The sequence below is a fragment of the Octodon degus genome, unplaced genomic scaffold (genome assembly GCF_000260255.1).
Source record: "Octodon degus isolate 3935 unplaced genomic scaffold, OctDeg1.0 scaffold00128, whole genome shotgun sequence".
Lineage (NCBI taxonomy): Eukaryota > Metazoa > Chordata > Mammalia > Rodentia > Octodontidae > Octodon > Octodon degus.
Window position 1 is genome coordinate 2,558,416 of NW_004524704.1, and position 13,983 is coordinate 2,572,398.

Genomic DNA, 13,983 nt, shown 5'->3' on the forward strand with positions numbered 1-13,983 from the left:
GGCCAGCTCAGCCCACCAGGGGGCGCGGCTGGCTGGCATGTGGTGCTGGGGGATTGAACCGCGGTCCCCGATGCTTTTGCTAAGCTTGTTCCAAGTAGGTGCTTTAGACCACTGAGCCATCTCTCCAGCCCTAGTTGTTCTTATTATCAGATATATGCATGTAAAATTGGAAGAAGAAAGAAAAGAGAAATTAAGAAGAGAAAAAAGAAAAAGAATTTTTAAAAAGACCAAACAAATTAAGCTTTAACTGCTCCATTCTGTAGACCAGCAGAAATCCACAGTGCAGTTTTCCAAACCATCCTGCTTATGTACATAGATATATCTCACCCATTCCCTCTCCTATGCTTCTCAACTCAGTAATTCCTTCCTTTTGAACAGGTTAATTCCCTTTTCCCAGTACCTAATATACCCTTCAGATTTTATTTTCTTTTTCAGGTTCTCACACTAAGGAGACAATATGTTGTTTGCACATGTGGGTCGGTTTTATTTCATTTATGAGGATGGTCTCTAGTTGCATCCATTTATCTACAAAAGGCTCAAATTTATCCTTTTTAATAGCTGAATAATATGTAATTGTGTAAATATGCCACATCTTATTTATTCATTCCTCAAATGATAGGCATTTGGTTGCTTCCAAGATTTAGCTGTGAAAAATTGCACTGCTACAAACATGGGTGCACATATATCACTATGGTCTGAAAAACCAAACTGCATGGGAAATCCTTCAAAGAGTAAACAACTGGGATCTCATCTTTTTGAAAAGTTTCTGCTTTTCAAAAGAAATGTCCAACAGAGCAAAAAGAAAACCCACAAACTAGGAAAAAATTTAAAGCCAACTGTCCCTCTAACAAAGACCTTTTATCTAGAATATAAAAATAATTTTTAAGATGCATCATAATCTGGATTCTATAGATAAGAATTCAGTAAATTTCAAAACTAGCATGAAAATTATTCATGTATTCCAGTTTAACTGTCAATATTTGCTAATAAACATTTTCTCAAACACATACAAAAAATAATTTTTAGAAATCAAGTCCCCAAAATACAAAGACCTATTCCAAAAATGGGCATCTGAGATGAATATATACTTCCCAGATGCAGAAATGCAAATGGCAAGTAAGTAGCTGACAAAATGTTCAACATCATTCGTCATTCAAGAAATGTAAATTAAAACCACACTGAGATTTCCTCTCACCTTAGAAAGAACGGCTCTTATCAAGAAGTCAGCCAACAATGAATGCTGGAGGGGCTATGGGGAAAGGGAACCCTTCTCCATTGTTGGTGGGAGGACAGGCTGGTACAACCACTATCGAAATCAGTGTGAAGACTCCTCAAAAAGCTAGGATTGGAGATCTCATTCAAGCCAGCTGTTCCCCTCCTGGGCATTTTCCCAGAAGGACACTGTGTCTCTGTCTCTCTCTCTCTCTCTCTCTCTCTCTCTCTCTCTCTCTCTCTCTCTCTCTCTCTATCTTTAATTGTTCCTGAAATATTCACTTTGGAAAACTGTACCTTGGTGATATAAATTACAAAAACAAAGATTGTGTTTGTTCATTATTGAATCCAAAGTTGGGGACATGATATACATACAGTAAATATTTTATGAGGTAATACATAAACAAATACATTAAATTAAAATATGATGTTAAATATAAAATTTTAGAAATTTATAAAACTATAAAAGTGACAGAAGCTATAAGGTGATATTTGAATGTGGTAAAGAAGGAAATGATCAATAAACATTTTAATCCTCTTAAAGGAGAAAAAATGGATTATAATTATAGACTATTTGGAAAACAAAAAGAATATATATGAATGTTACAATTATGCATAAGCCACAGCTCTTTACTACTTTGTTTTGCATATAACTATAAAATTCATACTTTATATTTTTATAAAATCAGATTATTTTTCAAATATGAATTTTAAGTTTTATTTTCTTTCACATCACAATATGCACATTTCCTTATATCAGTAAGTGCTATAAAAACTTACAGTCTGCAGTAATATAAAACCTTGCTTTAGTACAGGTGTGCTTTAGGTTTAAAATGTCTCCCAGATGTCTTACAGTAAGAAGCAGGGCAGAGAGGGCAAATTACTGGGAGTGGGACTGGTAAGGGTACATTCTCCTACCGGGCCCCGTGCTTCTCACTGTTTCTGGCCATTGTATTGTGAGCAGTTTTTCCTACAGGGATCTTCAGTTATATTATTTCTGTTTTGGATTCAACCAACCCTAGGCTGAACCCATTGAAATCGAGTCAAATAAATTTCTCTTCCTTAAAGTTGTGTCAGGTATTTTGTCCCTCTGATGGGAAGGTGGCTAATATCGACATCAGGACTGGGATTTAGAATGTTGCTGTGACTTCCCTTGAACATCCCATTTAGAAGTTTTTGTTGGTTTACAGGAGGAGTTAGGAAAAGTTTGGAGGTCCAAACAAGAAAAATCCTGGAGTGTTGGGATCACTTCTTGATGTATGATGCTGGTTGGAGCTCAGAAGACTAGAATATTAGCAAAAATACAGACAGTAAAGGCCAGGCTTAGGAGGTTTACATTGGGAACAAGCAATTGGTAGTTAGACTAGAGAACATGTGTGTTAACTTCTGACAAAAAAAATTTGTCTATGTTTTACCTATGTGTTAATACTTTTCAGGAAATTGATATTAAGATTGGTAGAATAATTAATATGATGGAGAAAATTAAAAGGCATCCCAATATCCAGGCTGTAGTGTGGGTACTACTGGCTGGTTTAACATCATATACTGTGAGAGTTAGGAACACAGATCAGAGGTGAATGATTTTAAAAGTTTACAGTCTTACCAGAAAGAAAGGACCTGCAAAGGTGAGGGGAAACAGAACATGATTGAAAAGACTATCATTAAAAAGAAGTCAATTCCTTTGTATGGGGACAAATAGTAAGATGCCATGAAGGCATCTTAGAAACTAGCAAGGGTGAGAGGCCAGGACAAGGGGCAGGGGCAAAGATGAAAACCTACAAATCCTCCATTTGAGAAGAGCATCACTGGGATGTCTGCTCCTTTGGAGCTGCAGAAGGAACTGTAGCCCAAAGTTCCACTCATCCACATATTCAGAGGCTGATGCAGGCAGAGTCCAAGGTCTCCAAAATAGAGCTTAAGCTTATGGCTGACCATGGGACTTGTTTTTTTCAGGCATGCAAATATGCAAGAGCTTATGGCTTAATAGCGGCTTCCTTTCAGATTTTGGAAGATCTGGGAGGCCAAATAAAAATGTGTGGTAGGGCGCAGTCTCTGTCAGGAGTCCATGAAAAAGCAATACATGAAGTGGTGAGAATAGAGCTAAAGGTGAAGTGAGGATCCCCAGGAAGTTAGCTATGCCAAGGATGTGGAACACCTGCTGAAAAAAGCTGCAGAAAGTGAGCAGAACCAACTCAAAACAGTAGCCATATTGGCTGCAAACAGCAAGGCTACAGGGGCAAGGCTGCTTAAGTCCTTTGGAGCTACCATCTTACCCTCTCCTGCCGTGACATTCCACTGCAGGACTTAATGTTTTCTCTCCGACTTTCAGTCACGATTGTGTCTGATTTCTCTCTTGTACTCTTTTACCTCTTTTTTTTGAATAGGAGGGTTTTCCCTGTGCTGTTCTATTTAGGAAATATTTAACTTTATTTTAATTTTCACAACAACTCACAGTAATGCTGGAATTGTTAAGATTTTGGTAAGTCTTAGACATAGACTAAATGTATTTTTGAATGAAGATATATAGATGTCTTTTGGAATGAAATGCTATGCTTTAGTTTTGAAAGGTCCCCAAAAGTCTCATATTCAATTGAGGAGTGGCTGGCCAAAATAGTCAGTCTCCTGGACAGTCAGTTGGAAGGGTGTGTTCTTGTCCCTGATTCCTTCCTTCTCTCTGTCTCTTGGCCACCAAGATGTGAGCAGCTGTCCTCCACTAGGCCCTTCCACCAAGTCATTTTTGCCTTGGAGCTGGGCGACCATGGATGAGACACACTGAAACAGTGACCCAAGTAAAATTCTCTTTCTTTGAATTGAACATGTCAGGTATTTGGTCCCAGTTGTAGAGAAGTGACAAATATAAATACTTCACTTATTTAATATTTTTGTTGTCTAAGAACATGTGTGTTAGGTCAAAGTTTTTGTTCATAAATACTGCTATGATAAACATCCCTATGTATGAATTACTAGACAAAGCTCTGTTTATATATTTTGTGTAAATTTTAATCAATGGATATGTATTATTAAATTGCCATTCAGAGGGTCTAATTATTGCCATCAGTGAATTTGAGTGCTTGAGTATTAGAATTTTCCAAATCTTCATCAATATGTAAACTCAAATAGAACATCAAGGTTTCATTTGAAGTTTTTAAATTCTGTTTAATGTCTATTTTTCTTAACATTTTCAGAAATTTGAAGTTTTCTTAAACTTATTTATTAATTGACAATCTTACTAAAGATAGTCATGTAGTCTGAATCAAAATTTAAATTAAAGCCAATATAACCCACTCAACAATTCCCTATCACATACTGTTTTTACCAGCTAAAATATTCCCATTACCAACCCCTAAAGCCACACTTGTGGTCCTTGTTCTTTCTCTGTTACCTTAATGTGTTTAATTAAACATCCCTTGTAGTTTTGATGCTTTTTTCAAAGTTCCTGTCATTTAGTTCAGTTCAGAAAGATATTTGGGCCTTTTCCAGCCTCAGCCCAGGCCCAGCATGTGTGTGGGACTTTCTGCACACTCACAGGATCCCTTTCCAGCCACAGTTCAGGCCCAGCGTGTGTGTGTGTGTGTGTGTGTGTGTGTGCCTTAATCACACAATTTCTCTTGGGTAAGAATATCGATAGATGTTAAGATAATAACTACATCAAAGCTCTACACCAAAAGTCAGAGGACAGTGCTATACAAAATGACAGAGAAAAGGAGAAAAATGCATTCTCAGGCCCTGAACCCACCCAGAACAAATGCAGGAGACAATAGCATAGAAAAAATTTGAAATCTCTGGAATAAAAGTATCAGAAGTAAAGAAACAACTGCAGAAATGTACAGAGGAAATCAGATCAGAAATAATTTCTGAAGTAAAAAAAAGAAAGGATAACTATAATGAAAGAATTCCAAAGGGCTTCTAAAGAAGACACTGATAAAAAATAGAGGAGAACTTAAAAAAATGATGGAATCCTTGAATGAGTAATATAGGAAAGAAATAGAATGCATAAAATGGATTCAAAGAGATATGCAGGAAATTCCAACCTCAATCACAAGCCGGCAAAACTGTTTGAAAGAAAGCAAAGATAGAGTTTCAGACTGTGAAGACACTACTGAAACTAGTGAAAAGGGAAGAGAAGATCTCTTGAAAATAACTATGATGCAGGAAAAAATAATTCAACGTCTTCAAGATGATGCAAAGATGAACAGCATAAGACTAATAGGCATCAATGAGAAGGAAGGAGTCAATACAAATGATATAAAAAGAATATGAGCAGAAGTAATAGCAGAAAACTTCCCAAATATGAGGAAACAATCTGACATTCAGGTAACTGAAGCTTATAGAACTCCAAATAACATCAACCTATTAAAACCACACCCAGACATATAATAATCAAGATCTCAGAAATATTACTAGCATTATTAGCACAATATACTAAAAGCCACTGGAGAAAAGAAACAAATTACATTTAAAGGAAAACCCATTAGAATAATGGCATATCTCTCTTCACAAACCATCAAATCAAGAAGAGCATGGAGCAAACTACTACAAGTCTTGCAAGAAAAACAAATTCCAACCCAGACTGATATACCCTGCAAAACTCTCTTTCAGTTTCAATGGAGAAGTGAAATAATTCCATGAACAACTAAAGAATTTCGCGATGACAAAGCCCACCCTACACATTCTACTAAAACATATTTTAGAAAGGGACCAAAATGGCCACAACTCCACAAATAAGAATAGAAAAAGTCCACCAAATAGAGCAAACAATTAAACACAGGGGAAAAAAGAGGTATACAACAGCAGGTAAATAGTATGTCAGTCATAAAACAGTGCATCTCAATTACAACCCTCAATGTAAATGAACTCAACTCACCAATTAAAAGAAACTGGCAAAATGGATTAAGAAGCAAAATCCAACAATGTGCTGCATACAAGAAACACACTTAACTCATAAAGAAATTCATAGGCTGAAAGTCAAAGAATGGAAAACAATACTACATTCCCCAGAACCTCAGAAAAAAGCAGGGGTAGGAATTTTGCTTGCAGACAGTCTGAACTTCAAACCAAGAATGATCAAACAAATGTAAAAGGCCACTACATACTGGTTGGGAAAATATACAAGAGGAAGAGATAACAATCATAAATATTTATGCACCAAACACGGAAGCACCCAACTATATAAGGCAAGTATTAATGGACATGAAAAATCTAATATCCAATACCATAATATTATTTTCTTTTTAAAAATAATTTTCTTTTCTTTTGACAAGTAAAAAGAAGAGCAAAAAACCAAAAGCAAAGAGAGAAACAGGATAACATACAACAATACACATGTTATAGATTTTCATAACAAGATTTTCTGACCAACAGTGATTGATCTATTATCTATTTTCATCAAATCTGTTGCTCAGCTTACCAAATATAGTTACACAAGATGAGACATATGATTGAATATTACCAGATGCTTCCAGGAATTCTTAAATTTTTGTTTTTGTCTCTCATTTTCATTTATTATATTTTTTTAAAAAAATTACTTGACATTAGAAATGATACACATTTAGAAGACCAAGATGACAGCTATTTCAAGCATGGTTTTGGTATTAACACTACTGTCCTTAATGCAGTTGCTGAGTTCACAGTTAACAACATACAGAGTTAGTCACATTGAGTAGTCTGTCCATTATCTACTATTTTCAAAAGCCTGATGGAAATTCTTAGGACTATTTTTCCATCAACCATACTTTTCATGTTTGAAATGTTGATGACAAAAGTTGATTATATATAATACGTGGAAGTCTACTTCTGCTGCTTACACTAAATAGTAAAAAATTAATTACAATGTTTGAGCACAAGTTTTCTCCCTAAGGAAATACCAAGTATTGTTTTTAGCATTTCATCTATTTCTTCATACTTCAGCATATTAAACTCTACCGGATCTACATTGTCTTTATAACTGAATTTCCTATAGGTGAGGGTCCATCCCACTAAACAATGATCACCTTCAGGGATGGGGAGATAGCTCAGTAAAATAAGTGCTTGCCTGGCAAGCACAAGGGCCAAAGTCCTGAGTTTAATACCCAGTTTAAAAAAAAAACCAAACAAAAAATAAACAAACAAAAAAAACAACCTTCAGATGTCCACAAGGAACAAAAGGATTTGCTTGTAAATACAGACACTAGAGATGTCTGAAGGTAAGTATTTATTGACTCAAAAACTTCAATTGTTCAAGGTTCAAGAGTAAAAGAATAGATTTTTTGATATTTTTACCATTTCTAGAAGATCAGAATTAAGAAATTCTTGATGTGGAATGTACTGTTCTCTCCTGATGTGGTCTAGATACTAAATTACATTTTCTTCTGTCAAGTGGAATATGGAAGGCACTTGAGATTGGTCTTTCCCAGAAATTAATTCCAGAGGCTCCCACATCTGGTAGGAGCATCCAAACCCAGCATCAACAATGTAGGTTCTGCCACTGAGGGTTACCTGTACCAGAAGGTGGATCACGCCACTGCTGTATTTCATGGCTGGTGGGTTATACACATATCCTCCCAACATTGTGGTCTTAAACTCCACTGTGGTCAATGCCAAGTAGAAAAGATGATTGACGTGGAGACACCAGTAACTCAATTCTTCCTCACAATTTGATCAAAAAATGGCCTTTAAGTCTAAATCCATGGATCCTGCATAGTGGATTACAAGGTTTTCAAACGTTTGAATCTGGTGGTAGAGGGTGTTAGTTAGTGTTTCTAAGTTTAATGTGTTCCTAGAGTTCTTCTAATCAATTGTTTTAAAATAAGCTTCGATATCCATGGTCCCTGTTCTGGCAAGCTGAATGTAGGTTGATGGTCACTTTAATTCAAAGTCTCGGAGTATCTCTTCTTCCTGACACAAAATTCAGGGATCAGGAACTGCATCAGGCAATGCCACAATATTAACAAGAGACCTTAACACCCCCTTATCCCAAAAAGATAGGTCAAGCAGACAAAAAATTAGCAAAGAAATTGCAGAAGCAAAATTTCTGTGCCAGAACTTGGAACAAATGGACTTATTGGACATATACACTGCGTTTCACCCCTGTGAACACATTCTTTTCAGCTTCACATGGGATATTTTCTAAAATATACAACATATTAGTCCATAGGTCATGCTTAAGTATATGCAAGAAAACAGAAATTATCCCATGCATGTTATCTGACCACAGTGCAATGAAACTGGAAATAAATGACAAAAGATACCAGAAAAAAACCTTAAATACATGGAAATTAAATGACACCCTACTCAGCAACCAATGGGTCACAGATGAAATTAAACAAGAAATTCAACAATATCTACAATTCAATGAAAATTCAAGCACAACTTATCGTAATTTATGGGATACCATGAAAGTAGTTCTCAGAGGGAAATTCATAGCTGTGAACTCATACATTAGGAAAACAGAACGGGAACAAATAAATACCCTAATGCTGCACCTTCAACAACTAGAAAAGGAAGAGCAAACCAAACCCAGAGCCCAAAGACGGGAGGAAATCATAAAGATTAGAGCAGAAATTAATTCAATTGAGACGAAGAAAACAATTCAAAGAATAAAAAAGCAAAAAGTTCGTTCTTTGAAAGATTAAATAAAATCGATAAGCCCCTACCTAACCTCATCAAAAAGAGGAAAGAAAAAATTCAAATACAAGCAATAAGGAATGAAAAGGGTAAAATTACCACAGACTCGTGGAAATTCAGCAGATCATTTCAATTGATGCAGAAAAGGCCTTTGACAAAGTCCAACACTCATTCATGATCAAAGCCCCACAGAAAATTGGAATAGAAGGTTACTACCTCAATCTGATAAAATCCATCTATGACAACAAAATGGCTAATATAATTCTAAATGGGGAAAAACTGAAATCTTTTACTCTCAGATCTGGTACAAGATAAGGATGTCCTTTATCACTACTCCTATTCAATATAGTTCTGGAAACATTAGCTAGAGCTATTAGACAAGAGAGAGAAATAAAAGGAATAAGAATAGGTAAAGAAGAAGTTAAACTATCATTGTTTACAGAGGACATGATACTCGGAAGACCCAAAAACTTTCACCAAGAAGCTTCCAGAATTAATAAACAAATTCAGCAGCATAGCAGGATACAAAGTCAATACCCAAAAGTCAATAGCTTTTCTTTACACAGATAACAAACACACTGAGAGAGAAATTAGAGAAACAATACCCTTTACAATGGCACCATGAAAAATGAAATACTTAGGAATTAATCTAACTAAAGAAGTAAAAAATCTATTTAAGCATAAGGTCCAGAGTTTGATCCCCGGTAGCAGGGGAAAAAATGGTCGGGCTGGCCAAATAGCTCAGTAGATTAAAGTGCCTTCAAGCAGGTGCAGGAGCCAGGGGTTCAATCCCCAGGCCTGCTGTGTGAGCCCCACCCCTAGGGCACACTGAGACAGCAATTGAGACTGGGTGTGGTGGCACATGCTTGTAATCCCAGCACGTAGGAAGCTGTAAACAGGAGAATCACTACTAGTCTTATCTAGTAGTGAGACCCTGAACACCCTGTACACCCTTCCCTAAAATACAGAAAACAATAAAAAATTTAAAAGAGATCATAGATGATTTCAGAAAATGGAAAGATATTCCCTGTTCTTGGTTAGGAAGGACCAACATTGTGAAGATGGCCATACTCTGAATATTGTTATATAGATTTAATACAACCCCTATCAAAATACCACCAGCATACCTCACAGACCTGGAGAAATCATTCCTAAAATTTGTTTGGAACCAGAAAAGACCTAGAATAGTAAAGGCAATCCTGAGCAACAAAGGCAAAGCAGGAGACACTACAGTCCCTGACTTGAAATTATACTACAAAGCACTGTGATAAAGTCAGCATGGAATTGGCAAAATATAGACCCCAGGATCAATGGAATGGATTAGAAGATGCAGATACAAGTACAAACACATTCAACCATCTTATCTTTGATCAAGGGGTCAAACATGTTTACTGGAAGAAAGATAGCCTCTTTAACAAATGGTGCTGGAAAAACTGTCTTCCTACATGTCAAAACCCAAAACTTTACCTGGGTGTATCACCATGCACTAAAGTCAAAATTGAGTAAATATCTAAACATCAAAACAGAAACACTAAATCTCCTGGAAGAGAAAGTAGATGGAAATCTTGAAGACATGGGAGTAGGCAAACATTCCATGAGCAAAAATCAAACAGCACGGGAAATACTTGAAAAAAAATCAACAACTGGGATTTCATATTGAGAAATTTCTGCACATCGAAGAAATCACCAACAGAGTGAAAAGATAACCCACAGATCTGGAAGATATCTTAACTAATGAACACTCAGACAAAGGTCTTCTATCTAGAACTTATAGAGAACTAAAAATAAATCAGGGCCCAAAAACTTAAAGACCCAATACAAAAATGGGTATCCGAGATGAACACACACTTCTCAGAGGAAGAAATACAAGAGGCAAGTAAACACATGAAGAAATGCTCCACATCACTAGCCATTCAAGAAATGCCAATTAAAACAACATTGAGATACCACCTCACCTCAGAAAGAATGGCTATCATAAAGAAACCAACCAATAACAAATGTTGGAGAGGCTGTGGGGAAAAGGAACACTTCTCCACTGCTGGTGGGAATGTAGACTGGTGCAACCATTGTAGAAATCAGTGTGGAGACTCCTCAAAAAACTAGGACTGGAAACCACATTCAATCTTCTATTCCCCTTCTGGGAATTTTCTCAAAAGAACTGAAAACATCATATCACAGTGATATATGTGTACTTATGTTTGTAGCAGCACAATTTGTGATAGCCAGATCTTGGAAAAAACCAAAATGCCTGTCAACCGAGGAATGCATGAAAAAGATGTGGTGTTTTTATACAATGAAGTATTACTCAGCTATAAAGAAAAACTCAAAGCCTTCATAGGTAAGCAGGTGCGACTTGAAACTATACTCATAAGTGAAATAAACCAGACACACATGTGTAAATATCATATTGTATCCCTAGTGTAATAACTCAAAAGAAGAAATAAAAATGAGAGTTATAATACTGTTAAATGGAAAGACAAGAACTTAAGGATTAAACAATGAAGAGAGAACAAGGAGAAAAGTTAGGAAACAAGGCAGGGGCAAAGCATACATTTATATAAACAAGATGGTTAAGGAAATGGGCCTAAAAATTTCCATCAGGTTTTTGAAAATAGCAGTAAATGGATAGAACTCTCACCCTGATGAACTCTATATGCTAATATCTGTGAACTAAGCAACTAGATTTCAGGCAGCAAAACCATACTTAAAATACCTTTTGGTCTTCTAAGTGCATACTGCTTCTAATGTCATATCAATTACTGCTGTACTCTCTTTAAAGTAAATGTATATAAAAAAGTAATAAAAATAAATGAAGGACAAGGGAAACAAAATGTAGCAGGATTGCAGTGCTACAAAGTTGTATATGAATTGATTTCTAAATATCTGTGTAAAAAATGTGTAATTCATTTTCTAACATTCAATAGATATTTACATTTTAGATCATCCATGGTTGTTGGAAAATAGCAGTTCCATTTTATGTCTAAGGTATTGATATTCAGACAGATAGTGATGTGAAGCTTAACTATCTCTGTTATATGATAATAATATCATTGACCTTCTCTTCTGGATGTTTAACAACTAAAGTTTACAAACCAAAAATTAGATAGATGAACTAAAAACATAGCCAATATTTTGGCCCTAGCCCTGAAGGTCAGTGAGGACTCAAGGCATAAGAGAACCTCTGCTGTGACATTGTGTTACTAAGCAACTTCCCAAATTTTCTGACCAAGGAGATTATGGGGCCACAGGTGAAAGTGATCGATGATGCGTAGTGTGCCTAAGGAGAGTCACCTAGAGAGAAAAAACTTCTCTTAAGCTTTCACAGAGGGCAAACTGGTCAAGCAATGGCCGTGACTCATCCACACATCACTCATCCAGTGATTCATTGACACTGACAAAGGATCTACAAACTGTGGTAAAGGGTTTCAAACTAAATCCTGAGGGGATTTGACTGACTTGGCACATACAAAAGTTACATGTCTTGTTATATAGGTCTTGCTTTAACTTAGTCTTAAGCATCCAGCAGAAAAATGTAACCACAAGATATTAAAAGTAAAGCCATATTAATATGCTGAGCTGTAAAAGACTCAAATCAACAACTCTGGACAATTTCCAGTTGTGTCGGTAACTCACTACTATTATGGATTATCAGACTATATTGGGTTATTTTGATGAATTTAACTACCTACAATTTTTGGACTAGCATCTAGTATGAAAGGTCCTTTAAAGATTTCTCCAAATACAACTTCTCTAAAATCAGTGGAACACCCATCTCTGACAAGATAAAACAAAACAAAAAAGAGGAGATATAAATAAAGGAACATTTTGTAAGGAAAAAGTATGTATGTACAAGAAAGTTGGGATAGATATACACCTACTTTTTCAGTTCAATGAGAAGAAAGGTTTGTACTAATGATGTTTAGACAAGATATCATGTCTGCATCTTGTCCTCCGAATAACTACTATGAAGACAACAATACACAATGTATGAATTACTGTAACTGTTTTACTAACCTGTCTTGAAAGTGTTTCATTGCTATTTTGTCTTTTTTTCTCATTAAGATGAATTAAAAATTAAAAAAAAAAGATATCTGTAAAGTTTTTGGATGTGAGTATATGTGCATATATGTGCATGTGTTCATGTATGGTACAGGGAAGTATGTCTACTTAGTAAAATAAAATCATTACATTAAATAAGTGACTTTTGAATGATCCTGTTAGCAAAATGCAATAACGAGAAAGTACATCTTTCTTTGTTATTCACAGTGCTTGAGATCAAACCTAGAAGCTCTTAAACATTCCTCCATTGAACTACACTCCAGCCCTTCTCCACTGTTTTGTTCAGGAAGTTTCCCTCATGAGACTATAATGCGTTTGGGTTTGTAGGTATAAGAAGTCTAGAACAGGTGTGTTCTCAGTCTTGTAGTGCTTTGTATTGACATCTTTCTCTGCATAAAAGGTTTTGCAGTGGGAAGTAAAGATGGGCTTTTCAGGAGTGCTTCCAGAATTTATACTAGAATTCCAGGATTTGTGTCTATGTAAGATGTTTTGGTTTTTTTTTTTATTTTGGTTTAGTGTATGTGAGTGCTATTCTTTTCTTATTTTTGCCTTTTTTCTTTCTTTTCCTTACTCTCTACTACTCTTTCCTTTCTCTTTCTTTTTATATTTAGTCATTGAAGCATGAGTCTAAGTTTTTCAGAGTCTGAGCTTTTCAGTAACAGGAAAAATAATTCAAGCAGTGACACCCACATAAATAAAAGAGTATAGGCATAACAACTGGTGTGTTGGGAAGATAGAGCTGCAACATACTGTGTGAGGTAGCAGATTCCAGAGAAAAGGTGAGTAGGGACTGTGCGTTTTCAAGCCTTCCATGTACTTCATGTTAACTTGATCAAACTAACTAGGCACACATCTTGAAGTTTCTCCAGTTTCCTTCTTTGGCCTTTGGTGTAGAAGCACAGCTCTCATGGGCGACCGTAGCACCTTCTCTGGTACCCTCCCCCAAAGGCGACAAATGCTTCCTCTAACAAATGTGCAGCATGCTTACTCAAAGAGAGCCATCTCTTTAATCCTTCCTCTTGTCTTGCTACAACACTTTCCCTGTTTCAGTCTTTCCAAATTATCATCTTGGTCTATTTTATAAGTATCCCACTTTATCTATTTTCCTGG

The 13,983-nt window shown here is 36.0% G+C and overlaps 1 pseudogene; it reads right to left on the reverse strand.

Annotated features, from left to right (window-relative positions):
* Positions 1-7,017: 7,017 nt before the first annotated feature.
* Positions 7,018-8,013, reverse strand: LOC101572327 (annotated as a pseudogene).
* Positions 8,014-13,983: the final 5,970 nt, after the last annotated feature.